At 49.0% G+C, this 26,845-nt stretch overlaps 5 non-coding genes across 5 annotated transcripts; 2 read left to right on the top strand and 3 right to left on the bottom strand.

Annotated features, from left to right (window-relative positions):
- The first annotated feature begins 2,109 nt into the window (after nucleotides 1–2,109).
- On the top strand, nucleotides 2,110–2,228 carry LOC138225848 (5S ribosomal RNA). Its single transcript, XR_011184260.1, has one exon. It is a non-coding gene; the product is annotated as a 5S ribosomal RNA (ribosomal RNA).
- Nucleotides 2,229–2,865: 637 nt separating this feature from the next.
- On the bottom strand, nucleotides 2,866–3,025 carry LOC138225861 (U1 spliceosomal RNA). The gene has a single exon (XR_011184272.1). It is a non-coding gene; the product is annotated as a U1 spliceosomal RNA (small nuclear RNA).
- A 6,776-nt stretch (nucleotides 3,026–9,801) lies between these two features.
- On the top strand, nucleotides 9,802–9,943 carry LOC138225879 (U4 spliceosomal RNA). The gene has a single exon (XR_011184289.1). It is a non-coding gene; the product is annotated as a U4 spliceosomal RNA (small nuclear RNA).
- Nucleotides 9,944–10,700: 757 nt separating this feature from the next.
- LOC138225896 (U5 spliceosomal RNA) lies at nucleotides 10,701–10,817 on the bottom strand. Its single transcript, XR_011184305.1, has one exon. It is a non-coding gene; the product is annotated as a U5 spliceosomal RNA (small nuclear RNA).
- A 393-nt stretch (nucleotides 10,818–11,210) lies between these two features.
- Nucleotides 11,211–11,325, bottom strand: LOC138225892 (U5 spliceosomal RNA). Its single transcript, XR_011184301.1, has one exon. It is a non-coding gene; the product is annotated as a U5 spliceosomal RNA (small nuclear RNA).
- Between the last annotated feature and the right edge of the window lie 15,520 nt (nucleotides 11,326–26,845).

Raw genomic sequence — 26,845 nt, 5'->3', positions numbered from 1 at the left:
ATCTCCAAACTTGACCATCAATTTGATATGTACAGTATATGGAATAGAAAAAACTGCAAAATTGGTAAAAATTCGTAATCGAGGAAACAACAAACCAACACATTTCCTACATTTCAAATGCATCCTAGAGCACAGTAAAGGCATTAGAAAAAATCCAGGTGTTGTCCAACACTAACCCTAACCCTAGTTCGGGCCCTTACGAACCACACCTCCACAACCTTGCCTACAAATACAGTGCCCAAAATGTAACCCAGATGACTCCAAATCAGCCAGAAACATTCAAAGTTGCACATTTAAAGTATTTTAATGTGTCACCTGTGAAAAACTTTCAGATATCCAGATCTTTTTCTTTACTTGCTGCTGAAATTGCAAATAAAACCAAACTGTTTCCTAGGTTTAAAAGGTAAGGATTGCAATTACCACCACCGTCTGGCTAAAACTATCCTTTTAATTTGCTTTTGACATGCAATTATTAAGAGAGTTTAGCATTTAGAAAGTGTATTATCACAATCTCCAAACTTGACCATCATTTTGATATGTACAGTATATGGAGTAGAAAAAACTGTAAAATTGGTAAAAATTTGTAATCGAGGAAACAACAAACCAACACTTTTCCTGCATTTCAAATGCATCTTAGAGCACAGTAAAGGCATTTAAAAAAATCCAGGTGTTGTCCAACACTAACCCTAACCCTAGTTCGGGCCCTTACGAACCACACCTCCACAACCTTGCCTACAAATACAGTGCCCAAAATGTAACCCAGATGACTCCAAATCAACCAGAAACATTCAAAGTTGCACATTTAAAGTATTTTAATGTGTCACCTGTGAAAAACTTTCAGATATCCAGATCTTTTTCTTTACTTGCTGCTGAAATTGCAAATAAAACCAAACTGTTTCCTAGGTTAAAAAGGTAAGGATTGCAATTACCACCAATGTCTGGCTAAAACTATCCTTTTAATTTGCTTTTGACATGCAATAATTAAGAGAGTTTAGCATTTAGAAAGTGTATTATCACAATCTCCAATCTTGACCATCATTTTGATATGTACAGTATATGGAGTAGAAAAAACTGCAAAATTGGTAAAAATTTGTAATCAAGGAAACAACAAACCAACACTTTTCCTGCATTTCAAATGCATCCTAGAGCACAGTAAAGGCATTTAAAAAAATCCAGGTTGTTTTCCAACCCTAACCCTAACCCTAGTTTGGGCCCTTACAAACCACACCTCCACAGCCACAGTGAAGGTGTGAGCCTGGCCGGCACCCGGATGGGAGATTCCCCCCCGGAAAAGCTCCGGCTGCTGCTGCTCCTGCAAGAGATGTGACTGGGACCAGCAGGGAGCGCTCACCCTGCGGGCTGTGTGGCTCTCTTACGCCCCAGCCTCCTGATGGCGACACTCTGCTGCACAAACAGGCGCCGTCCTTCGGGGGAGGCGTCAAACCGAGGTCCCGACCCTCCTTGGCCATTAGGAAACCCCAGGGCGTCTCTCAAAAAGAGACGCCGGGGGTGTCCCTCTGGTGTTAGTGCTCCCCTTTACCCATCAGTCGGGGTCTCCTCCTAATCCCCGTCTCACCTGTAACAATCAATGACGAGGCCCCCCTGTCCGTGAGATTTAGTACTCGCGCAAGAGACCGGGGGCAGAGCGCAAACGCGGTCCCCCGCCCCCCACAAATTGCGCGCTCCAGGTTCCCTCTCGGGGCCCTGCAACACAGCAGAAGGGCAGCGAGATGGAGCCTCTTGCTCTGACGCCGCAAGGCCATAAGAGGGCGGAGGCGCCGCGCGCCCGGCCGACGTGTTGGACCGGTGCGCTTTACGTGCTGAAATAAACACGCGACAGCCCCGAAATGTTTCCAGAGTGCTGTGCACTGGAGGTTTTTGTCTGGTGAAGACTTGCCTGGTGCTCCTCCGTGCAGATTGTTTGTCCTCCTCCAGTGCGGGACGAGCCAACACAAGGGAGCGCATTCGCCAACATCCAGGCACACAATGCGATTTGGAAAGCAGCTCCTTTCCAAAGAGTTGCACACGAACGATCCTTCAGTGCCGCTCGGGGGGCACGGAGCCCCCGCCACACACAGCTTCAAGTAGCGAGTCAGGCGCCGGGGTTTCGCTTACGGCCACACCACCCTGAACATGCCTGATCTCGTCTGATCTTGGAAGTTAAGCAGGGTTGGGCCTGGTTAGTACTTGGATGGGAGACCGCCTGGGAATACCAGGTGCTGTAAGCCTTTGCTCTCCTGGCCAGCAGGGGTCGCCGTTGGTGCTGTAGGCTTTGGGAGGAAAACCTGCAGGATGGAAAGGTGATCTATAGCCTCATCTCTAGAGATGTTTTGTTGCTGTGGCATGTGTGTGACCCATATTCAAAGAAAAAAAACCCGTCTGTAAAACGAATATCGAAGCTGCCTCTAAATCTGCAAATGAAGATGAGTCGATAAACCACTCGTTTTTCGTATAACTAGACATATATTCATTTGTTACCGATTTCATTCATTGACCACGGATACAATAGAGGTACAGCCATTCACTGTTTGACATGTCTGCACTGGTACAGAACCGAGCAATCAGAAAACGGGTGAAACTGTCTTTAGACTCAGCATACAGTACCGAGGCCCCCCATGACCAAATAAAGGCTAACCTCGATAATCAGCCTAAAGAACGCAGACTACAGCAAAACGACTGACTTTGAAAAGGGAATGAACGTCCGGAAGGAGTAGTGGAACTAGCTTGAGATGCTTCTCCGGACCCCCAACTAAAAGCCAGCGAGAACCAGCAGCGGCGTCCACTCCTGTCGAACCGGGATCCTTCCGCAGCCACGCAGCTCGTGGTGTCCTAACCCTCCCGTATCTGATTTTGGACCAAGCACATCAGGGGAGAGCGCGAACGCAGTCCCCCACTACCAGAAATTATGCAGTCGAGATTCCCTCATTTGGGGAATTCGCAGGGGTCAGCACAGCCGGAGTGCAATGGCCGAGCCTCGCCCTGGGTGAACCGATTTCGATTTTTCGATTTTTAAGAACTTTATTTTCTTTTCACAATAAATTACAGGACATCACAAATCAGAAAGCTTTACATTAATATACATACTTAAAACAGTATATATGATCACATCTCATTACATTTTGACACGGTAACAGTTACATAGTAACAATTTATTTTTTTCTGGTGCAAATCACATTCTTTACTTAAACATGATAATGTTTTTCACAGTCTCTTGAGATATTGACCTATGCTCTCTATTTCCCACAGATTTTCTGCTTCCTCCCTCCCTTCTCTCCACAGATCTCTGAGGTAATAGTTCTCTCGGGTGATGAACAGGGCCAGGCTACCTGCTGCCTTGACTGGGACCTCGATGCCTTTGAACAGCCCCATGTTCCTCACTCTCCACAGGGCGTCTTTCCCACTGTTCACCACGGCCCAGATCCTGTCAAACACGTCAGGAGGAAGTTTGACAGGAGAGATGCCGTATATGACGAAAGCAGCGGTCAGGGTAAATTGGGGCGAGAGAGCCTGCAACCAATCTTCAAACTGTGCCCAGAAGGCCTTAGCAAAAAAACAGGACCACAGGAGATGGGTCACAGTCTCCTCCTCGCCGCAGCCCACCCTAACGCAACGAGGGCTGGGGGTGAGGCCCCTACGGTACAAGAAAGTTCGTACCGGTAAGCACTGGTGGACGACACTCCAGGCTAAATCTCTGTGAATGTTGCACAGAAACTTAGAGGATGTGTGTTTCCACACCTTCCTTGTTTGGGCTGATGTTAAAATGCCCACAGGGGTCTGCCTATTATTCTGGGGTGCAACGAAATCTTCCAGTTTTTGGACGCTGACATCTCGGAGGGGAATATGGCCAATTGGGTGAGATCTTAGAAAACTTTTAACTGTCCCATAAATTGCAGGGCATGTGTCAGAGAGTGGGACGTCCAGCTTGGGTCTGACACCCCACACTCTGAACACCTCCCTACCTACCCAGAGCCTGGAAAAATAAGTCCAGGTACGCGCTGCAGGTGCTGTTGCAAAGCCTCTCAGCACAGAGGCCAGGAAAATGCACAGCAGCTTCGTAGCAATATCTGGGACAGACTTCCCCCCTGAGGGTAGCGGCTTGTACATTATTTCCCTTCTGAGTCTTTCCTGCTTCCCACCCCATAGAAATTGAAACATCAATCTCCTCAGCACCGCCGCAACACGGTGTGGGATTGGGAAGGTAGAAGCCAGAAAATTCAAGACAGGCAAGAGCTCGGCTTTGATGACCAGCACCTTCCCTGTCATGGTGAGGTCTCGGTCCTTCCATTGCATCAGTTTTTTGTTTAAGATTGGCAATTTGTTCTGCCAATTTACTGTTCCCATCTCTTCTCCAAAATACACCCCCAGGACCTTAATTCTCTTCTCTTGCAGCCTGAGATCATGTCCTTCTATTGGCTCCCTCCAGTTCTGATAAAATCTCACTCTTAGATTTGTTAATTTTTGCGGAGGAAGCCAAAGAGAACCGATCACAGCACTGCAGAGCTCTGCTAATTGAGGCATTGTCAGAGAGGAGCAGGGTGACGTCATCCATGTATAGAGATGTCTTTACCTCTCCTCCCCCACTTCCAGGCACTGGTATCCCATTAATGGCCTGATCCTGGCGCAAGGCACAGGCTAATATAATAATAATAATAAACTTTATTTTATATAGCGCCTTTAAAGGTGGCTTCTCAAAGCGCTTTACAGGATGACAATAACAATAAATAAGAAGACTACAACAATAAATAAGAAAATTTCACAAGACAGGACACAATTATAATTACAACAATACAACAATAACAATAGAGGAGACCGTGGAAGATGGTATTAAGAAGAGCAGAGGGGTGAAGAATGGAACCAGTTAAGTAAAGGCTTTTCTGAAAAGGAGGGTTTTGAGTCTGGATTTGAAGGAGTTTAGAGAAGGTGACTCTCTAATATCCTTGGGCAAAGAGTTCCAGAGCTTGGGGGCATAGCAGGAGAAGGCCCTGTCGCCCATACAATGTAGACGGGCTTGGGGGACAGTAAGGAGGGCAGAATTTGAAGAACGGAGGTTGCGAGGTGGGGAGTAGGGCGATAAAAGTTCAGACAGGTATTGAGGTGCCAAGCCATGTAAAGCCTTGTAGGTGAGCATGAGGATTTTAAAGTCTACGCGGAATTTGACCGGAAGCCAGTGCAAGGACTCCAGGATAGGAGTAATGTGAACACTTGCACTAGACCTGGTCAGGATTCTGGCTGCTGAATTTTGGACATACTGCAGCTTGTTCAGAGTAGATTTAGATACCCCAGGGAGCAGAGCATTGCAGTAGTCAATTCGAGAGAATACAAATATGTTGATTAGCTTTTCAGCCACAGTTAATGATAGCATAGGGCGTAGTCTTGCGATATTTCTAAGGTGAAAAAAAGATGTTTTGACAGTATGCTGTACATGTGGGTCGAATGTTAAGCCAGAATCGAATATAACCCCAAGGTTTTTCAATTTTGATTGGAGCTCAAGTACAGAGCCATCTACAGACAGGGTTACAGGACTGGCTTTACGAAGTTGATGGGGGGTACCAATAAGCATGACTTCAGTCTTGTCACAGTTAAGATGAAGGAAGTTTTGAGTCATCCAAATTTTTATGTCAGAGATGCAATTAGATAGAATAGAGACAGCCACATCAGTGTCGGGTTTGGTATGGATGTATATTTGAGTATCGTCAGCGTAAAAATGAAAGCTGAGGCCGTGTGATCTTAAAAGCTGACCAAGTGGGAACATGTAAATGCTGAAGAGCAAGGGGCCCAGTATTGAGCCCTGAGGGACACCAGACTTGACAAGACCAATTTCAGACCTGTACCCATTGAGAGAGACAAAGTGACAGCGATCAGTGAGGTAAGACTTAAACCATTTGAGGGCAGTGTCAGAGACTCCAAACACAGTCTCGAGACGAGAAAGCAAGATGTTATGGTCAACAGTGTCAAAGGCAGCACTGAGATCAAGAAGGATGAGTATGGAAAGAGAACCAGAATCAGAAGCTATTAGGAGATCGTTGGTGACTTTGACTAGGGCGGTTTCTGTGCTGTGAAGTTGACGGAAGCCAGATTGGAGGGGTTCGAAAAGGTTGTTTGTCATGAGGTGGTTATGTAACTGAAGTACTCGCTAAGGGCTCCATAGCCAAAACGAATAACAAGGGGGATAATGGGCAGCCCTGCCTCACCCCTGAACAGACTTCAAAGGGGCGTGATCTATTGCCATTAACCATTACTCTGCTGTTGCTACCTGTGTACAGCAGGTTAATCCACTTTCTCATGATGGGGCCAAACTTCATGTGCTCAAGTACCGATGTTAAGTACTGCCAGTTTAGGCGGTCAAAGGCCTTTTCTAGGTCTACACCTAAAATGCACAGAGGGAGGGAGCGATCCTCAGAGTACAGACAGACATCCCTCAACAAGGCCAGGTTGTCGCTCATCACGCGTCCTGCTATCCCACAAGTCTGTTCTTTCCCTGCCAGTGAGGCCACTACATTTTGTAGGCGCAGGAAAAGGGCTTTGGACAGGATCTTAGTGTCCACGCCTAACAGGCTGGGGGGTCTCCAGTTCTTTATGTCATTCCTTGCTCCTTTCTTAAACAAGAGAGAGATAGTGCCTTCTCTTAAGGAGTCAGGCAGCAATTCTGTCTTATAGCTTTCCACGAATAGGAGCAGTAGCGGATCCTGAAGCAGATCCCAAAAGGTGCAATAAAATTCTTTAGGGAGCCCGTCAGCACCCGGAGTTTTCCCCTTCTGTAAGCTCTCCATAGCCTGTCTCAGCTCTTCTACTGTCAAATCCCTCTCAAGTACTTCCCTATCTTCTTCACTCAAAACGTTTTCTAGCTTTGAGGTAAAAAAATGAATTTCTTCATCCTTTACCTCTGTAGAGCTGTACAGTCTTGAGTAGAAGGCCTCGGTGCAGGAGAGGATAGCACTCGGCTCTGTTCTCTCTCGTCCCTCCTCATCAACTACACTTTCCATGACAGACTTGGAGCCTACCACTTTCCTGAAAAAGAAGCGAGTACACTTCTCATTTTCTTCCAAGAACTGCACTCTGCCTCTTAACAGCACTCCTCGACTACTTTCTTCGGCTATGCTCCGGATGTCCTTTTTTAAAAGGGTGATATCCTCGAGCACATCGAAGCCACTGTGCAGCATCGTGTAGAGACGCTGCAGCTGCCTCTGTTTCCTGGCTAGCACTCCTCTCCGTCTGGCAGCAGCCTTCCTTCCCTCAGCCATGAAAAAGGCCTTTGTCCTCATCTTCACCTCCTCCCACCACTCTCCTACTGACCCGTACAGACACTGCAAGGACAGCCACTGTGATAGTTTCTCCTTGTAGCGGGATACTACCCCCTCGTTCTCTAGCAGCTTTGTGTTGAGTTTCCAGAGGCCTGGGCCAAAGACAGTCCCGCCCTGGAGTTCCACTCTACACCCTAAAGCCTGATGATCTGAGAAGAAGACAGGCTGAAGAGTGACCCCAACAACTTTCACTCTCTCTGAGACAAAGCAATAGTCAATTCTGGAGCTGCTATTCCTCCCTGACCATGTATATCCTGCTGTTGTGGGATATATACATCTATATGTGTCTGAGAGTTTAAAGTCTTGAACTAAGTTTTGCAGGGCCAGTGAGCTGGAATCCAATTTTATCGGAGAGCTACACTGCCTGTCTGTGTGCTCTAAGATACAATTAAAATCCCCTCCCACTATCACGTCTGTGCTACTTAACAATAGGGGAGAGAGTGCCTTGAGTAGCTCCACCCTTCCTCCCACGTCAGTAGGACAATACACATTGATTAGCCGCAGGTTAACGGTCCCCCATTCCACATCCACACACAGCAACCTGCCATCTATGACCCTCTGAATACTTTTCAATTTGAAAGCCCATCCTTTGAAAAGAATGGCCACGCCAGAGGCTCTGTTGTTATTGTCCCCTGACCAAACAGAAGGCCCTTTATCCCACCTATCTTCAAAGCTTTTATACCTCTCTTGATATGCTAAAGCACACTCCTGCAACATCAACACATCTCCCCCTCTCTGCTGGAGGTAATCAAAGACACACTGACATTTAACTCCGTCATTGATACCTCTGGTGTTAAGAGAAATTATGTTTAGAGCCATATTACATAAGAAAGTGGAACAAGTCTTTACAAAACACATTTCTCTTCGGTCTCACCTGTTACCTTCTGCTTTTTCTTTTTCTTCTTACCAATTTCCTGCCAGCCATCCTCTGAATGAGCCTTCATCAGGGTGGCAGCAGTAAAAGCGTTCACGGAGTCCATTTCAAGGAAGGGGGTAGAAGGAGGGGTGGAGGGGTTCCAGCTGTCCCCATCGCCATGCTCTCCTTCCTCCTCGCTCGGGGAGAAAACAGAGTCATTTTTCCTTTTCCTCAAGTCCAGCTCCTGGGAGCACTGAGGGGAAAGGGGTGCAGCCGATGCACCAGTCTTTGTTCAACAAGGGTTCTTTGTTTGACTTGTTGTTTGCTTTGGCTTTTCGGGCCGGTTTGGCTGAAACAAGCACTGCCTCATCCTTTCTCATTTTGAGTTTATTGGCGTAGGCGTGAGGGCAGTTCTTAAAAACGTGTCCTTCCGAGCCACATAAATTGCACTTTGGCAGCATTGAACAGTCAGAGGCTAAATGTCCCTGTTTGCCACAGTTCTTGCAGCATTTCACAGTGCAGGACGATGCCAGGTGTCCCACAGCACCACAGCGCCAACACACCTTTGGTTGTCCCACATAAAAAACATAGCCATTGCAGGCGCCCAGCCGGATTGTAGAGGGCAGGTGCCTTAAGCCTCCATTTACATTGTCCGGTAGTAAGCGAACCTCGAATTTCCTTGCTCCTTTTTTTATACCGTCAACATCTCTAACCTCAGTTCCATGGTGGACGGTGCAGTACTGGTTAAGCCAGGTGTGAATGTCCTCTGTCTTTGCCAGTTCCGAGAACATAACAACATGCACCGTTTTCCTCTCTCTCTGTGTCAGAGGCTGCAAGTTGATCTTCTCAAGTGCAGGAACTTTCCCTCTTTTTGCCTCAAACACATCCACGCATTGTTCAAACAGAGGATAGGTAGCAAATACAACCTCAAATGCTTTCTGACCTGGGAGAGCAAAGATGAAATCCAAGTGCCGAGGTTCAAAGCCAAGTTCCTTCTTTAACACTTTTCTGCTGAACTGCATACGATCCATGAAGACGTCATCCAAAAGCTCAAAACGTACAGCATTCTTGCGGGATCCAAAGGTTGCCATCTCAAACTGCAAAACAAACACTGCTTCCACAAAACAAGAAAACAATCCAACTACTCCAACTACAGGCTGATCAAGGTATCTCCCCTGCCAGGTAAGCCGAGAGCCGCAGGCGATGAGCCCGGAGCTGAACGGGCCCCACTGGCTCGTTTGTAAGGCCAGGTGCATTGCCAACCACGACCGGCAGGGCAGAGGCCTTGAAGGCAGCCTGGGCTCCTGCAGCTGTCCAGCCACGCACTCTGGTTTCTCTTCATCTCGTACAAATCTTTTGCCTTTTACTAAAGATTTCCATACAATTTTTGTGCTTTCCTGCCTTCGGGTGGGGCGCAGCTGGGCTGGTCAAAGAGAGAAAACAAAACCGCTCACAATCGCTCTTATTACGGCGACTGTGGCCGTCTGCTCTGCGAGTCCTCGGTCTCCGCCTGTCTGATTGGCGCTCTTTTCTTTGGGGGCCGGGAAGTGTCCGGCCGCAAATATGAAGCGTTACAGCAACGACATGCCATGAGACGATTGATAACGATTTCCATAGGATCCACGCGGTTGCCTGGCAACCGTCAGCTTTGCGCAGTGGCAGTATCGTAGCCTGTGAGGTTTAGCCGATGCGCGATTATTGCTAGTTGAAAACTTTTCCCAATACCCCGCTTCCGCCGGTTTGCAATACAATCGGCGAAAGCAATTCTTGACAGTCTCGTCAGAGACTGAGCAAGGTGTTTAAAGACAGATTTTGTCATGGTAACATCATGGTAGAAAGAAACAAGCTTGTTACGTCTCAACAGAAACACTCTTTAGCTCTTTCAGCGTTATGCAGAGAACAGCGTCTGTCGAGATCACTTTTGAGTCAGCGCGAAACGCCGTGTGCTGTCAGTTTGATTTCATATTGCTCGTAGCGGCGCCCGGCTTTTGTCTGTCAAACGTTAGGTTGCGCTTCTTCATGCTGCATCGTCGGCATGAGTGGAGCTTTTTAAACGAATGTACTTACTGCGCCTCATAAGAAATCGTTTGTCCCCGTTCAAAACAGATTGTGCGATGTCCTGCAGCGTTCGCAAAGCAAACCTTTGACAATTTGAAAGAGGAATTTATTCTGCTTCCTGTGCGTGCAGTAGTTACAAAGTTGAACGTCTTTACACGATCTGCCGCAGATCTTACAAACGAGCCAGTGGGGCCTGTTCAGCTCGGGGCTCATCGCCTGCGGCTCACGGCTTGCGAGCGTGCCCAATCCGTGCGATAACTCGGAAAACACCCGGCCACACTGTGCCGGAAACGACGCACTCTGGGAAGCCGCTATGCAAAGCGAGGTCCCAAGATCCCCTGCGGCCGGACACTTCCCGCCCCCCAAAGAAAAGAGCGCCAATCAGACGGCAGGAGACCGAGGACTCGTGGAGCAGACGGCCACAATCGCCATAACAAGAGTGATTGCAAACGTTTTTGTTTTCTCTCTTTGACCAGCCCAGCTGCGCCCCACCCGAAAGCAGAGAAGCACAAATATTGCATAGAACTCATTCATGCTTCTCTCCGCGGGAATCTTTAGTAAAAGGCGAAAGATTTGTACGACATGAAGAGAAACCAGAGAGCGTGGCTGCACAGCTGCAGGAGCCCAGGCCGCCTTCAAAGCCTCTGCGCTGCCGGTCGTGGTTTGCAATGCACCTGGCCTTACAAACGAGCCAGTGGGGCCCGTTCAGCTCCGGGCTCATCGCCTGCGGCTCACGGCTTGCGAGCGTGCCCAATCCGTGCGATAACTCGGAAAGCACCCGGCCACACTGTGCCGGAAACGACGCACTCTGGGAAGCCGCTATTCAAAGCGAGGTCCCAAGATCCCCTGCGGCCGGACACTTCCCACCCCCCAAAGAAAAGAGCGCCAATCAGACGGCCGGAGACCGAGGACTCGCGCAGCAGACGGCCACAATCACCATTACAAGACCGATTGCGAACGTGCTTGTTTTCTCTCTTTGACCAGCCTAGCTGCCCGCCACCCGAAAGCAGGGAAGCACAAAAATTGCAGGGAACTCATTCATGCTCCTCTCCATGGAAATCTTTAGTAAAAGGCGAAAGAGTTGTACGAAATGAAAAGAAACCAGAGTGCATGGCTGATTAAGGCCATTTAATGCCTTAATCAGGCAATTAAGGCCCACACCGATCCTGAGCCTCAGAACTCCGGGCGCAATTAAGGCCCAAACCAGTTCTGACCTTCAGAACTCCGGGCGCAATTAAGGCCCACACCAGTCCTGAACTTCACGGTAAGGGTCCAAAACCCGTTCAAAAACTCCACGCGCAATTAAGGCATAAACCAGCTTCGAACGCCTGTACACAATACCGCGGAACCCCTGCCAGACCAAATTCTGGGCTTACAGCAAACAACCCATTACATACACCGGTGTCTTCCCCGGGCCAGAGGAATTCAGAAACTCACGTTTACTCCGTCATCTCGGGCGATTCTCGCAGGGAGCAGAGATTTCCCAATCGGTCAGAGAGAGTCGGGACTTTTAAATAAAAGAGGAGTCCTTACCTCTTAGTTATGTGCGCGCTGACCATCTCTCCTGCCGATGGGAAGTTCTGCGCCTTCTGGAGCATCCGCCGACTACGCCAAATTTGTTGTAACAGAAGAAATAAGGTTCTTGATCCCGAGATGAAGTAAAACAGATGAGTTTATTGCATGCAAGGAACAATAAAGCCGAAGTCTTGTTTCCCGCAAGAAACAACAAAACCGAAGTATTGTTCCCCGTACTGTTACAAACTTTTGGGTTATATAGTGTTTTCTTCTCCGTTTCTGACGTCACTCGGTCTGATGGTAAAGAGGGGGGTTCATGGTATTTGGCCAGTTTACGATGTTCTGGACAAATGGTCAGTTTAATATTACACCCAGGGGGGTTCCTAGCTTGCATCTGCAATCCTTATCAGTTAACCCCCCTTTCCTGCCATAAACCCCAGTTTGTGACTTGAAAGTCTAAACCCCCTACAGAAAGGATTAAATTCAAACCCCCGTCTCCACATCTTTCTTCAGTATCTTAATAAAGTGAAGGAGCTGCCCCTTCGCCAAGGCGGTGTGGGGCAGAATGGACAACATAATGCAACTCCTGGAAACGAATGCGGTGCTCAGCTACCAGTACATTCTGCTGGGGCTGGCACCTACCGGACTGGACAGGGGGACGCAGTTCCTGATGTGGCTGCTGCTGTCCCTCACAAAGAAAGGCCTGTGGGACGCGAGAAACAATCTCATCCGGCACAACAACAAGTGGGGAGCAAGGGAGCTGGAAGAGAGGATCCTGGCGGACCTCAGGAGGAGGATGAAGCGCGACGTTGCTAAATGGGGTTTCCCCACGGCAAAGGAGTACTGGAAAGGCCTATGGACCCTGTACAGGGATTAATGGTTTACAGCAAGCGGTAGGGTTTGGAGGGACTCTCATAATAGCGCAAATCCGCCCACCCTTGCAAGGATTGATAACGGACAATCACCGCCGTTCCGCCGATGTTTTAATTTTGTGGAGTGTTATCGTGTGAGATGTTTCCCTTTGAGATGTGTTTTTTTTTCGGAATAAAGTATATTTTATAAGAAAAAAAAAAGATTGTACCATAAAGATTTCCATGGAGAGGACTATGGTTTCCTGCAGGACTATGCCGGTAGGAGGACCAGGTTCCACAACTTCAAGGGGCTGTGTCGAGGCGATCCACAGTACTGTCAGGACCAGCCGTGGCAGTTTTAGGATTCCCATTCTGGAACATAGATGAGGCACATGGTACAGTTCCACTATAATTTTGAATATATTTTCCTAGCAGGACCTACAGTACAGTACCTAACTACCTGCAGCTACAAAGGGGCACCCCCCTCTTTGATCGGGTTTGGACGTTTAACCCTATTCTGTGTTCTCCGGCGCCATTTGAGGTGGGCGATACAAGCGGAGGTGGTTGTGATGCACCCACTTGTAGACCAGAGATTGCCTTCCCTTCTCAATCTGAATTCGATAAGCTACCGGTGATACCTTATCGACAATCTCGTGGGGTCCTGTCCAACTGGGTAAGAACTTCCGGGCCACCCCTGTGGGTTTGGCAAATTGGAAGTACAGGACCTTGTCTCCTACTTGGAGTTCCTGGTTAACTGCCTTTCGGTCATAGTATGCTTTCCTACCCTCTGCACTCCTTCCCAGATTGTTCTGGGCAAAAGCAAAGGTTGCCTGCAGATGTGCTCGCAGGTCTGACACATACTGATGGGCCATAGCAGCCCCCGTCGTGCTCAGGTCCTCCACCCCATAAAGACAGTGTAGGGGAAGAGTCATCTTCCGACCTGTCATCATCTCAAAAGGTGGGACCCCCGTAGAGCAATGGGGCGTAGCTCGGATGGCCATCAGAACCAGGGGCAGCTTAATGTCTCAGTCCCTACTGCTGTTGGAGACAAACTTTTTGAGCATACTAACCACCGTTCGGTTTGCCCTTTCTGCCTGGCCCGAGGATTGAGGGTGGTAGGAGATATGCAACTGGGTCTTGACCCCAAGCATATTCCACAGGGTTGCCATTACTGTAGCTGTGAAATGGGTTCCCCGATCCGAGACCACGGTCAGGGGGAATCCCCATCGACTGAACACATGGTTCACCAACAGCACTGCAGTTGTCTCTGCCGTGTCGTTGGGTGCTGGGAGGCACTCAATCCATTTTGTGAATGCACACGTAACAGTGAGGAAATATTTGTTCCCTCTGGATGACCTCACCAGCGGCCCCACCCAATCCATTTGAAGATTGGACCAGGTGAATGTCATGCCCTTTTTCTGGAGTGGTGCACGGTGCAAGGGCCGTGATGGTTGGAACTGGCTACACGTCAGACACCCCTTTACATACGCAGCGATGTCTTGGCCCATGTGAGGCCAGAATGCCACCTGCTGGATAGTGTCGTATGTAGCCTTGATTCCCCGGTGACCCCCACAGGGTTCGTCATGAGCGTGTTGGATCATGACCCCCCGATGACAGTGGGGAACTACCCACTTTGGGACACCTTGTGCAACTGGTACACAAACCAACAACCCCTTTATAATTTTTAGGTTGTCTTTCACCTCTGCCAGCTCCTTCAGCTCCAGAGACTGGCTCAGCACCTGCTCCGAAAGAGGTTGACGCACTGGGTCAGCGATATGCTGATACATTTGCCCAATTGCTGGGTCCTGTTTCTGCATTTCCGCAAGATCGGTGTTAAAACCCTGTGACCCAAGCACTACAGATTGAGGGTCAGCTCCGACATCCTGTCTAGCCCTGCTTCGGGTGACCGCCTTGACCTCAGCCACGAATTCTAGGGGTAGCCATTCCTGCTGGAACTGCCAGGGTTCACCCTCTAAGGCGCCAGATTTGGCCAACCGGTCGGCCTCATCATTCCCGTCTTTGTCGGGTCCCTTCACCTGGGAGTGTCCCTTCACCTTCCTCCAGTAAACCATCATTCCAGCCTCGGTCGTGAGCTTGTCACTGGCCAGGAACAACTCTTTGTTCTTTACTTCCTTGCCCCGGGCATTTTTCATGCCGTTACCCTTCCAATACGGAACGTGAGACACGAAGCTATGTCGGGCGTAGTTCGAGTCACTACAGATGACAAACTGTTTAAGGCCATGTGTCAGGGCCTGCTGGAGGGTGATCAGCACCCCAGCTACTTCCGCATACTGACTAGTCTTTGGTCCTAGCTTATAGCGGGTCGGCCCACAGGGAGTATTGTCTTGCCAGACTACTCCTACCCCTGCTAGCACCTGCTGTTCGTGGCGAAAAGAGCAACCGTCAACATAGGCCATGGGTAAGCCCTGGCCCACGTTCTCATCGTAGTACCGATGATTGTTCGGTAGCTCAGCAGCGGGAATTGTTTCTGGAGCTTCCATGTCAGTGTCACAGCCGTGACACACTTGGCCCAAAGCCAGGCCCTGTCCCAGGTACATTTTCTTGCTCTGTGCATAACGTACCTCTATCTCATAGCCTTGTAGGGCCATCATTCATGCCACAATCCTGCTATTTGACACCCTGCCCGCTTTCAGTCTCTGGCTATGCAGGAATGTCACAGGTTGGTGGCAGGTTTCGATGATGATCTTTTGTCCCCCAACATAACTACGGAAGTGTTCTACCGACCAGACCGTAGACAACAGGGCCTTCTCGCAGTCCAAGAACTTTTGCTCCACTGGGCTCAGGGCTCGACTGGCATATGCCACCACCCTTCGCTCTTGGTTATATTCCTGACTCAGAGCAGCCCCAAGGCAGTGCTCTGAGAACCCTGCTTCAAGGTAGAAGACCTTATTTTTGTCAGGGTAGGCCAAGCTCGGCGCACTACCGAGTCTGCGCTTCAGCTCCATCACAGCCTGTTCTGGGGAAGGCCCCCACTCAAAGGGCACGTCTTTCTGCAACAGCTTGTGGAGGGGCCTTGCTATTTCAGCGTAATCCTCAATGAACTGCTGGGAATAATTACATACTCCCAGAAAGCTGCGCAGTTCAGACAGGTTAGTGGGCGACTTCATATTCTGGATAGCTTGGACTCTGCTGGACTGTGGCTGTATGCCTTGGGCTCCAACCAACAGTCCCACGAACTCCACTTGGGTCCTACACCACTGTCCCTTAGCCAGGGACAGTTTGGCCCCTGCACAGGAGAGCTGGGTCAACACATGCCTGATCTCGGCCATGTGTTCTTCCCAGGTCTGACTCCTCATCAGAATATCGTCCACATAGACCAGGTTGCCCCTGGCTGCATCACTCATGGCTTTGTGCAGAAATATGTTGAACTCCGCTGGGGAGTTGGAATACCCAAAGGGGCATCGATTCCAGGTGAACTGCCTGTTTCCAAAGGAAAAGGCCAGTTTGTACTGGTCTGTTGGTTCTACCTTAAGGGTCCAGAACCCATTGGCCACATCCACTGTGGTGAAATATTTCGCTGTTGTCACCTTGAATAACTCCTGATCTAGGTAGATCATTGGCCATCGTGACAAAGAAACCTGTTTATTCAGCTGCAATGGTCAATGTAGTCAATGGTCAGACGCCATTTACCATTGGGTTTCAGCACCGGCCACAGTGGGGAGTTATAAGTGGAGTTACACTCCCTTATGATCTGACGCTCTAGTAGAGCATCCAACGTCTGCTTTATGGACTCGTATGCCGTGAGGGGAATGCGATACTGCCTGACATAGGTTGGGCGGGCGCCAGGGGCCGTTGGAATGCGCACTGTGTTCAAATCCGTCACCCCGCAGTCATAGGCGTCCCGTGCAAACACTTCCCGGAAATCCTGGAAATTCTGACGCAGCTGCTGACGCTGGCTTTCCGTTTCCAGGGCATCTGCCTTGCCAACCTGTTCCTGTACCTGCTCTAGGAACCCCGCTTTTGACGGCATGGCGGTATCCCGGGTCGTACTCTCGGCTGAGTGGTCCATCGGAACACCTGCGTGTACTGTGTACACAACCATCTCATCCTTATCGCTAAGGTCCACCCTGCACACCTCCTGGTTGCAGAATCCCTCTATTGGCATAATTGCAATCATCCGCCAGGGGTAGGTGTAGTACACCTGCTCGGTTCCCCCCTCCCTGGCCAAGGGACCAGGGAGCTGCCCCAGTACTGGGATGGCTAGTTCGAAATCATAGAAACCATTGTCAATTACCAGTCCCATGTCAGTGCAAGCAGGGATTTTGACATCTTGTTTTGCTATGTTCTGCACCAACAGGCAGGTGGCTCGGCCATTCCGTTCCAGTCTGGGGGTACAACAGACTGCTAGGTTCAGTCTGATAAACTGAGCTGATGGTTGGAAGAAAACCATCTCAGCGTCCATTCTCTGTCCCTTCTTTAGGACAAGGCGTACTGGAAACCCTGCTGTTGACGCAGGAACGATCAGGTCCGATTCGTTTACTACCTGGCAGGCCTGAGGAATCGTCTGACCTGACCGAATGTTCTCGGGGTCACCGCTTAGAGAGTGGGCATCTGGGTCCACCCGTGTCCACAGCACACTGTTTACTGTGTCCAGCTGGGCGCCTAGTCGAACCAATAGGTACTTCCAATAGGAAGTAGTGAGCAAACTTCCTTTTTCCAATGGAGATGGAAGCTACACAGCTTCCTTTGCTCCAAATGGACCTATGAGATGGGGGTGCCCACCACAGAACCTGTGACTGCGTCACCAGGGTCACCTGACAGCTTCGCGACAGGTCCTCGAACAGACCTTCACTGATTATGGACTTCTCAGAGCTGAGGCTAACTCAATGAATTAGATCATCAACCTGCACTTCTGCCACCTGGACCCCCTCCCACCACCATGGGGTGGTAGTCCTGGACCCCCTGAGGTACCAGGGTGCACAGAAAGGACTCCCATTCATTACCGGACAGGGAGATCCACTCTTCTTCAGGGATGAAAAGGGGGTGTGCTTTACCTGGCGGGTCAAGCAGCTGCTTGGAGCACTGCTCCTGTAGTTGGGAGACCGTGGGAGTGCTGGCCTGGGCAGGACTTCCCTGTAGTTTTGGAAAGCAAGAAGAGACATTTATTCTCGTCCAGAGGAACCAGGAGGAACCTCCAACTCAGCTATAGTGTTCAGTGGGCACTGTGTGATCACAGCATAACCACTGAATCCCCCTTTTTGCTGTGCAACAGGCTTAGGGTTTTTGACCTGAGCCCACAATTTTCCACGCTGGCAGTCCACCAGAGGCTCCAGCCTGTCAAGCAGGTCTTGGCCAATGAGTAATGGCTCTGTTTTTAACCTAGAGATGTAAACAGGATGCACCACGTTCATTGGCCCGAACCTAAGTGCCACCCACACTCGGTGTGTGATCCTGGCATGATCCTGGGTATAGCTGGAAATATCTATCTTACACGGTTCTACCTTAAGTCTGATGCCTTTTCCTTTCGCTACTCGTTTGAGCTCGCTGAGTAGATCGGCTGACATCAAACTAATTTCAGCCCCAGTGTCAATCAGTGCTTCTCTATCTAAGACGTTTTCAAGAGAAACCTTGATATAAATACGCCTTGCTTTGCCTTTCTGGCTGAGATTCCCTAAGAATTGTAGGACGCCTGCCTTTTCTTTGACTTCAGGGGCGGGGTCAGCGCCCAACTCAGAGTCACAGCCTTCTTCCAGGCAGGAACCCTCCCACCCAATCAGATAGACTGAGGGAGGGGCTTGGGACGGATCCCCGCCTCCTCCAGTGAGAAGGGGCGTGGTCCCCCTAAGCTCATTCACACTTCCAGCATTCGGTGCGGAAGGTTTACCCTGTCCTGATCTCTCAGGCAGGGCTTGTTCAAGCCTGGCCAGGCGGGCTGCAGTTGACTCCCTTCGTCCAGTCTTATGATAGGCTCTGCCTGAGCCCTTGCCTTCCCCGTAGCGCTCACGGCGGCTCTGACGCTTAGTGCGGTCCTGCCTGCCTATTTTGCGCCGGGGCTTAGCGAGCTCAGGAACCTCAGCTGCCTCGAGCTGAGGCGAGTCGTCAACCCTGCTGGCTTTAGTGGCGAACACGGCCGTTTTAGCAGGTTTTTGCTCTGAGGAAGCAGAGACTTCAGCTCCCCAGGCTTTTTGAGCCAACCTTCTAATGTCAGACATTTTCATCGCTTTTGCATCAGTGTGCATCACAATCATTTTCCTGACTGAGGGATGCAGATTAGCAATGAATAAACCTTTGAAATTCACGTTCTCTTCGCAACCCTCTTCATTCCGCCCTGCAAAATAAGTGCGCCTAAGCCTCTGATAATAGTCGCGAGGGGCTTCAGCTTTTTCGTGCTTAATATGGTGCACAGCGGCCACGGCAGCTATGGGATCGATAAAAGCCGAAAATTCTCCGATCATTGCCTGACACAGCTCCTCAAAGCTATTACAGACCTCCGGTCCTTGTCTAGACATCCACTCGTGGACCGCTCGGCTGGTAGTTTTCCTTACTAACATAGCCTTTTCCTGTTCGGACGCTTCGGGCATAAACTGCAAAGTATATCTCAGCTCATCGATGTAGGTCTCCACATTATTCCCTGACACTGACGGGTCAAACCTTTCTACATCTTTGGCTAACTGCCTCAGGGAGTGGAGGTTAATTTTTATGGTTTCTCCGCGGGCAGGGAGACGGCCGTGATCAGGAGCAGGGGGTCTATGCCTGAACTGACTCGCCCTTGCGTTTCGCGCAGGACTCGGCGATCTCCCCCATGCCGATCCGACCACAGACCCTGGCCGGGAGAAACCTCCTCCCGGCGCGCTGGGTGAGCGCTCCGGGCTGCTAGGTGGGCTGGCATGCAAGTGGGATCTAGTCTATTTTGCTTCCAGTACGGCAGCATCTGACTCCTTTTGCCTTTCCTGGCTGAGCTCATTTAAACTCTCAATTTCTTTTTCTTTTTCTTTCAAGCTCGCTTCCAGGTCTCTCCTAGCTACCTCAGCCGCAGTTTCTCTAGCAGACAAGTCATCTAATTTACCTAAAACTTCCCTGAGTCAGTCTTCACTTTCCTCATTTTTCACTCTCTTTTCTCTGATTATATCCAACAACTCAACTCGCTCCGCCTTATATCTTTCTAGCGTTCCCTGAAGCTTTTGAAACTTTGTCAGCTCGGACAAAGACAGTTCCAGCTGTTTAGCTAGATTTAAGGTGAAACTCGATAGGACCAGAACTGCTTTCACAGACCCTCCTGTGTTAAGCTGGTTCGCTACCTTAGCTACTAAATCTACTTGCAGCTTCTCAATATCATCAAAGTTCAACTTTTCGATACCACTCCAGTAACCAGGATTGTCGTCGCTAGAAATAGTACTTATATGCGACTCCACTTCAGACATTTTAGCAGCCATTGTCATTACGTCTGTAGGGAAAACCGGTTCAGGGACGCCAAATATGTAATCATAGTGGCTCTCTGAAGGCACCAGTTCTGTAGGGTTTGGGCATTTACTGAGACAATTATTAATTGTAGCAGTAAATCACAAAGTTGATTCTTTTGATGGCTTTAGAATCCAACCATGCGATATAACTCAAACAACGCACACACACAGGTACTAATACACGAGGATACATTTATTAATACATAGAATATGCATATAAACCTAACAGATCTTATCGAGAGGGTTATCAGAATACAAAAGGTATATATTCAATCAGTTACAAAGTGTTACACATATCAAGAGGACATACGTTCAGTATATCATTCATTAAGACCGTTTCATAAATGAACTTGGTTACAACTTCTACATTAGATACTCAAAACAAGTACATAACTCTTAGGAATTAAATTGATATCAACTGGTTGGGATAACAATTGAATTCTCGAGCTGTAATGCATTGAAGTTGAATACTCATCCAATCTTTGGGGATTCAGATCTCCTGCGGACTCAAAGAAACATTTGCAGGCTGTTGCTGTCCAATCCGCGCTCTCTGGCTCCGTGCCAGGCTGTGCTGTGCGGCTTGCGACGGTGCGCTGCTGATGCTCACTGTTGGCTTTAACTAGCAAAGTTTGTGCACAGGAGAAAAGATGACTGTGGGTCCCAGCAAGTCAGGAAGAGGACCGGTTCGTTCCTGATGTAGAGCTAGTTCTGAATAGTGATTCAGCTGTCCACAGTTCCGACCTATTCACAAGGCCTGCTGCTGGTTACTCTCTGGCAACCTCCACTCTAGACTCTTAGAACAAAGGAAGGTTCTGGCACTCGGACATACTGGCCGTTCCATGGTTGTCCGGGCTGAGTCTCAGGATGGTCAGGAGGCGCGCTGCGAGAATGTCCTGCCCTTGGGATTCTCCTTTGAATTCCCTTTAGAATTGTTGAATCTGAATCTGAATCTGAATCTGAATCTTGTTGAATCTTCCCTTCTGAATCTGAATCTCCAGTCTCTCTGTGTTGCCTGTTTTTACCTGGAGGAACTTCAGCTCATTGATTGGCTGAAAGTTCCATGGGCATCAGAGTCCCATGTGGGTTACTCGGCCCTACCAGTCCCTGATTGGTTGATCAAGGTGAGATATGAGTCACTTACTCCTGACACTTAGTAATGCAGTCCAGATGTCCAACTGGCACTCCCTAGACAGATAGGCGCCAATGGATGACCATTGATCATGATAGCCAGGCTTAGCTAAGTGCATCCCCCTTTGGGAGCTGTCCTTATCAAAAGAAAACATCTTGCATGAATAGTTTCTCTGTGGCTGCACCACAGAGATGAACAGAGAAATGGGGCCTCATTTGGGAAGGCTCAGAACACTTAATTCTTTCTATTAATAAGCCTCACCGCTACATATCCCCCCTTTTTGAAGGCCACGAGGTCCCGAGGCATTGTTGCCTTCAAAACAAAACAGAGTTAAGTGATGTCCCTTGCCATTAGAACATTAATCTTAAATGTCTACATTACTCCTCGAGAATTCATACCGGAACCAGCATTGGATACAAACAGGATGAATAACATCTGGAGTATGTATAAACACGGTAGGAGACATTATCTAAGTCTAGGAGTACACATCAGGAAGTTCACTGTCAATATCTGATACCTCTGTAGTAGATATTTGGGGAGAAGTCACTTCCTTTCTTTTGACATGCTACCTTTGACTCATTCATGCTACCCAGAGTACATCTTGATGTGAGAGTACATCATTCAGAGTACACTGTCAGTCATGATCCAGCTACCTGGCAGTAGTGTTACAATAACAACGGTTCCTGTTCCCAGCCCCCCCGATAAACCACAACACCTGTGTTGGGTATCTGCTAGGGTGGTTTGGAGGTTTGTTCCATTAAAGCAAACTCAACTACCTGTACCTCTTCAGGACTTACTGTTTCTTGGATTTCTATCCAATTCAATAGTGTGGCACCTGAAGGCATCCACGACCTCAAGTTTGGTCTTATATTGTCTGGTTCCAGACCGTACAGTGTTAAGTCCAAGCTGTACTATGGCCTCCTTGGGAACTTGCAGGAAAACTGTTTGATTAGGTAGCTGCATTGCGGTAGCTGTATCATGCCTGTCACAAGTCATAGTGTCAGTTAAATGTGGTGTGCTTACCAGCCATTTACTTCCCACCTGCTCTTCGTGGGGTTCATTAACCTCCCTCTGCTCGTCAGTAGCTTTACACCCTTCATTGGTGAATCATTTAGACTCAGCCAATGGATAGCTTTGGTAGCCATACCCATCTCAAGATTTGGAACTGAATTCAATCTTGGATTGCCTTCTGGGTGAGCTATCAGCGATGGGGTTAATGTCACATACTCCTCTACTGAGAAGAGTGGAATCAAGTGGGTTGGGATTTGTGCCATGGCTAGACTGGCTACAGTGGCACTAAGCTCCCTTAACAGGTCTTGTGTCAACATTCTGGCCTGTTGCACACAAGCATAAACCCACTGTATAACACCAACAATCATGTCCACTGTTTGGGGAATAAGGTTTAACCCTGTTGCATAGGAAGTTGCCTGTAGGGTTTTCCCTAAGCTTTCCAACTTTTGCTGCTGTCGATACAGTCTGTCACTACCCTCTGGCATCTCTGACACCTGCCTTCTTGGGGCAGTCAGGGGGAGAGTGCCAGTAGCACACAAACCTACCAGAAATAGCAAACGTGCAACAGTGGCGGCAGCAATCAGTCCTCCCAAAAGTCTTTTCGGGTGGCTGATCCCAGTCATCTCCTTCTGAGTGACTGTTGCCTTTCTAAGCTGGCGCAGCGTGTACATGGTGTCTTTCTCAGTATGCCATGTGGCATCTTGGGCACCAACATCCTGGAAATCTGTGGAGATCTGATGCAGCTGCTGATGCTGCTCCTCCTTTTCCAGGACATTTGCTTTTTCGATTTGTTCATGCCTGTGCTCTAGGAACCCTGCAGGGGGCGGTGCAGCAGTGGAACATGCCTGACCCTCGGCTGAGTGGTCATCTGGAGCACCTGAGTGATCTGGGATTGTTACCCCATTCTCACTGTTCAGGTCCACCCTGCACACTTCCTGATTGAGGAATCCCTCTATCGGCATGTTTACAATCGTTCGCTGGGCGTGGGTGTAGGACACCTGCTCGCTCCCCCTTTCCCTCGCTAGGGGTTCAGGGAGCTGCCCCAGCACTGGGATAGCTAGTTCACTGTCCTTGAACTTACTATCACTCACCAGGCCCATGTCAGTGCAGGCGGGGATTCTGACACCCCTCTTTGCGATGTCCTGCACTGGCAGGCGGGTGACTTGACCATCCAGCTCCAGTCTGGCTGAACCACTGTTGGTCAGACTCAGACTGACAGACTGAGCTGGTGGCTGTAAGAAAACCGGCTTGGCTTTCATTCCCTGTCCCTTCTGGGGGACTGGGTGTGTTGGAAACCCTGCCGTTGAGGCAGGAACAATCAGGTCAGTCTCACTCACTACCTGGTAGTTGTGAGAAATAATGTTACCTGACTGCAGGTTCCCTGGGTCAAAGCAGAGGGAATCGGCATCTGGGATCAGGTGTGTCCACAGCGCAGTAGTCTCAGAGTCCAGGTGGACCTCCTGTCTAACCTGTGAATGTTGCACCAGGGGCACCTGGCGGTGGCCCTGTGACAGCTGCTCAAGCAGATCCTCACTAATAGAGGACCTCTCAGGGCTAAGGGTGAGGGCTACATCACCAACCTGCTCTCCTGCCATCTGGATCCCTTCCACCACTGCAGGGTGGTGGTCCTGACCCCTCTTGGGTGCCAGGGTACACAGGGAAAGCTCCTTTTCATCGCCAGGTGGGGAGATCTGCTCCTCTTTAGGGATGTTAAAGGGGTGTGCTTTACCTGGTGGATCAGGCGGCTGCTTGGAGCACCGCTCCTGTGGCAGGGAGGCTGTTGGGACCTCGGCCGGGACACGACTTCCCTGTATATTCGGGGAACAAGAAAATATTTGTATTTCTTGTCCAGAGGGAACAGAAGGAATCTCCACATAGGCTTCTGTGTTCGGTGGGCACTGTGTGAGCACAGTCTGCCTCTTGGCCCCCCTTTTCTTCTGTACAGAAGGCCTAGGAGCCTTGACCTGTTTCCACACTTTGCCTTTCTGGTGATCCACCAAAGGTTCCTCTCTGAGTCGCATGCCCTTTTCTTTTTCTACCCGTTTGAGCTTGCCGTGTGACATCAAACACCTCTCAACCTCAGTGTCAATCAGTGTCTCACTGTGTAAGACATCTCCCATGGCAGCCTTGAGGTAAAAGCTTCCTGCTTTTCCTCTGTGTTTTACTGCCTGCTCTGTGACTTCAGGGGTGGAGTCAGCACTCACTTGGGAGTGGCTGAATTCATCCAGGCAGGAACCCTTCCGCTCAATCAAATAGACTGAGGGAGGGAGAGGGGGCGGGTCTCCGCCTCCTCCAGTGGAGAGTATCAGCTCATTCACGCTTCCGGCAGCCTTGGGGAGCGGTTGTCCCTGTCCTAATAAAGCTTGTTCAAGCCTGGCCAGGCGGGCGGCTACTGAATCCTTTTGTTCAGCCTTTTCTAGCCCTTTCCCTCCCCCGGTGTTCTCATGGCACTTAGGACGCTGGGTGCGGTCCTGTGTGCCTTTGGAATGGGGCTTAGCCAGCTCAGGAGCCTGTGCTCCTTCGAGCAGGGGGGAATTAACCCTGCTGGCTCTGACGGCGAACACAGTCGCTTTAGCAGCTTTTTGCTCAGAGCGACTTTGGACATCATACTCCCAGGCTTTCTGCACGAATCTCTTAATATCAGTCATTTTCATGGTCTGTGCATCTGTATGCATTAAGATCATCTTTCTGACTGACGGGTGGAGATTCGTAATGAATAAACCCTTGAAATGTGTGTTCTCTTCGCAACCCTCATCATTTCGCCCTGCAAAATAAGTTCGTCTAAGTCTCTCGTAATATTCACGAGGGGACTCTGCTCTCTCGTGCTTAATGTTAAGAGCGGCGGCTATCGCAGCAGACGGGTCAATAAACGCACTGTATTCTTCGATAAGTGCTTGACAAAGCTGCTCAAAGTCATTACAGACTTCTTTCATCTGCCTAGCCATCCACTCATGTACAGCTCTGCTGGTAGTTTTCCTGACCAGAAACACTTTTTCCTGTTCTGTGGCGTTTGGCAGGTACTGCAGGTTATACCTTAGGTCCTGAATATAACTCTCGATATTATTCTCTGACACTGCGGGGTCAAATCTCTCTATGTCCTTCGCTAGCTCTCTCAGAGAATGGAGATTTATTCTACTAGCTTCTCTGCTGAAGGAGATATGGAAGAGATCGTGGTCAGACCTGTCGCTGCTAGAGAGAGTGCTTAATAGCGACTCGAATTCAGACCTTTTAGCAACCATCGTTAAACTTAAAGAGTATTACTTTTAAGTACGAAATCACAGTTTTACCACAGAAAACCACAAGATCAAGTATGCAATCAACCCGGTAGATCGCAAAAGATCACAAAACAATCAAGCACTGCTTAAAGAGCAAGGGGAACTTTTTCTTTCGGCTTTCAGCACACTGTATTGTCGTGTATGAAACCCGCGGCGTTTTATATGAAATATTCCGCTTGGTTGACTCATTTCAGTCTTGCCACGCCCGTGCCAGGGACGCCAAATGTGTAGTGATTCATAGCCGTTCAGGGACGCCAAATATGTAAGAAAACCGGCTCAGGGACGCCAAATAATGTAGGGAAAACCGGTTCAGGGACGCCAGATATGTAATCATAGTGGCTCTCTGAAGGCACCAGTTCTGCAGGGTTTGGGCATTTACTGAGACAATTATTAATTGTAGCAGTAAATCACAAAGTTGATTCTTTTGATGGCTTTAGAATCCAACCATGCGATATAACTCAAACAACGCACACACACAGGTACTAATACACGAGGATACATTTATTAATACATAGAATATGCATATAAACCTAACAGATCTTATCGAGAGGGTTATCAGAATACAAAAGGTATATATTCAATCAGTTACAAAGTGTTACACATATCAAGAGGACATACGTTCAGTATATCATTCATTAAGACCGTTTCATAAATGAACTTGGTTACAACTTCTACATTAGATACTCAAAACAAGTACATAACTCTTAGGAAATAAATTGATATCAACTGGTTGGGATAACAATTGAATTCTCGAGCTGTAATGCATTGAAGTTGAATACTCATCCAATCTTTGGGGATTCAGATCTCCTGCGGACTCAAAGAAACAGTTGCAGGCTGTTGCTGTCCAATCCGCGCTCTCTGGCTCCGTGCCAGGCTGTGCTGTGTGGCTTGCGACGGTGCGCTACTGATGCTCACTGTTGGCTTTAACTAGCAAAGTTTGTGCACAGGAGAAAAGATGACTGTGGGTCCCAGCAAGTCAGGAAGAGGACCGGTTCGTTCCTGATGAAGAGCTAGTTCTGAATAGTGATTCAGCTGTCCACAGTTCCGACCTATTCATAAGGCCTGCTGCTGGTTACTCTCTGGCAACCTCCACTCTAGACTCTTAGAACAAAGGAAGGTTCTGGCACTCGGACATACTGGCCGTTCCATGGTTGTCCGGGCTGAGTCTCAGGATGGTCAGGAGGCGCGCTGCGAGAATGTCCTGCCCTTGGGATTCTCCTTTGAATTCCCTTTAGAATCTGAATCTGAATCTTGTTGAATCTTCCCTTCTGAATCTGAATCTCCAGTCTCTCTGTGTTGCCTGTTTTTACCTGGAGGAACTTCAGCTCATTGATTGGCTGAAAGTTCCATGGGCATCAGAGTCCCATGTGGGTTACTCGGCCCTACCAGTCCCTGATTGGTTGATCAAGGTGAGATATGAGTCACTTA

The sequence above is a fragment of the Lepisosteus oculatus genome, unplaced genomic scaffold (assembly GCF_040954835.1).
Source record: "Lepisosteus oculatus isolate fLepOcu1 unplaced genomic scaffold, fLepOcu1.hap2 HAP2_SCAFFOLD_106, whole genome shotgun sequence".
NCBI classification, from domain to species: Eukaryota; Metazoa; Chordata; class Actinopteri; order Semionotiformes; family Lepisosteidae; genus Lepisosteus; species Lepisosteus oculatus.
This window is presented reverse-complemented; position numbering and strand designations above follow the sequence as displayed.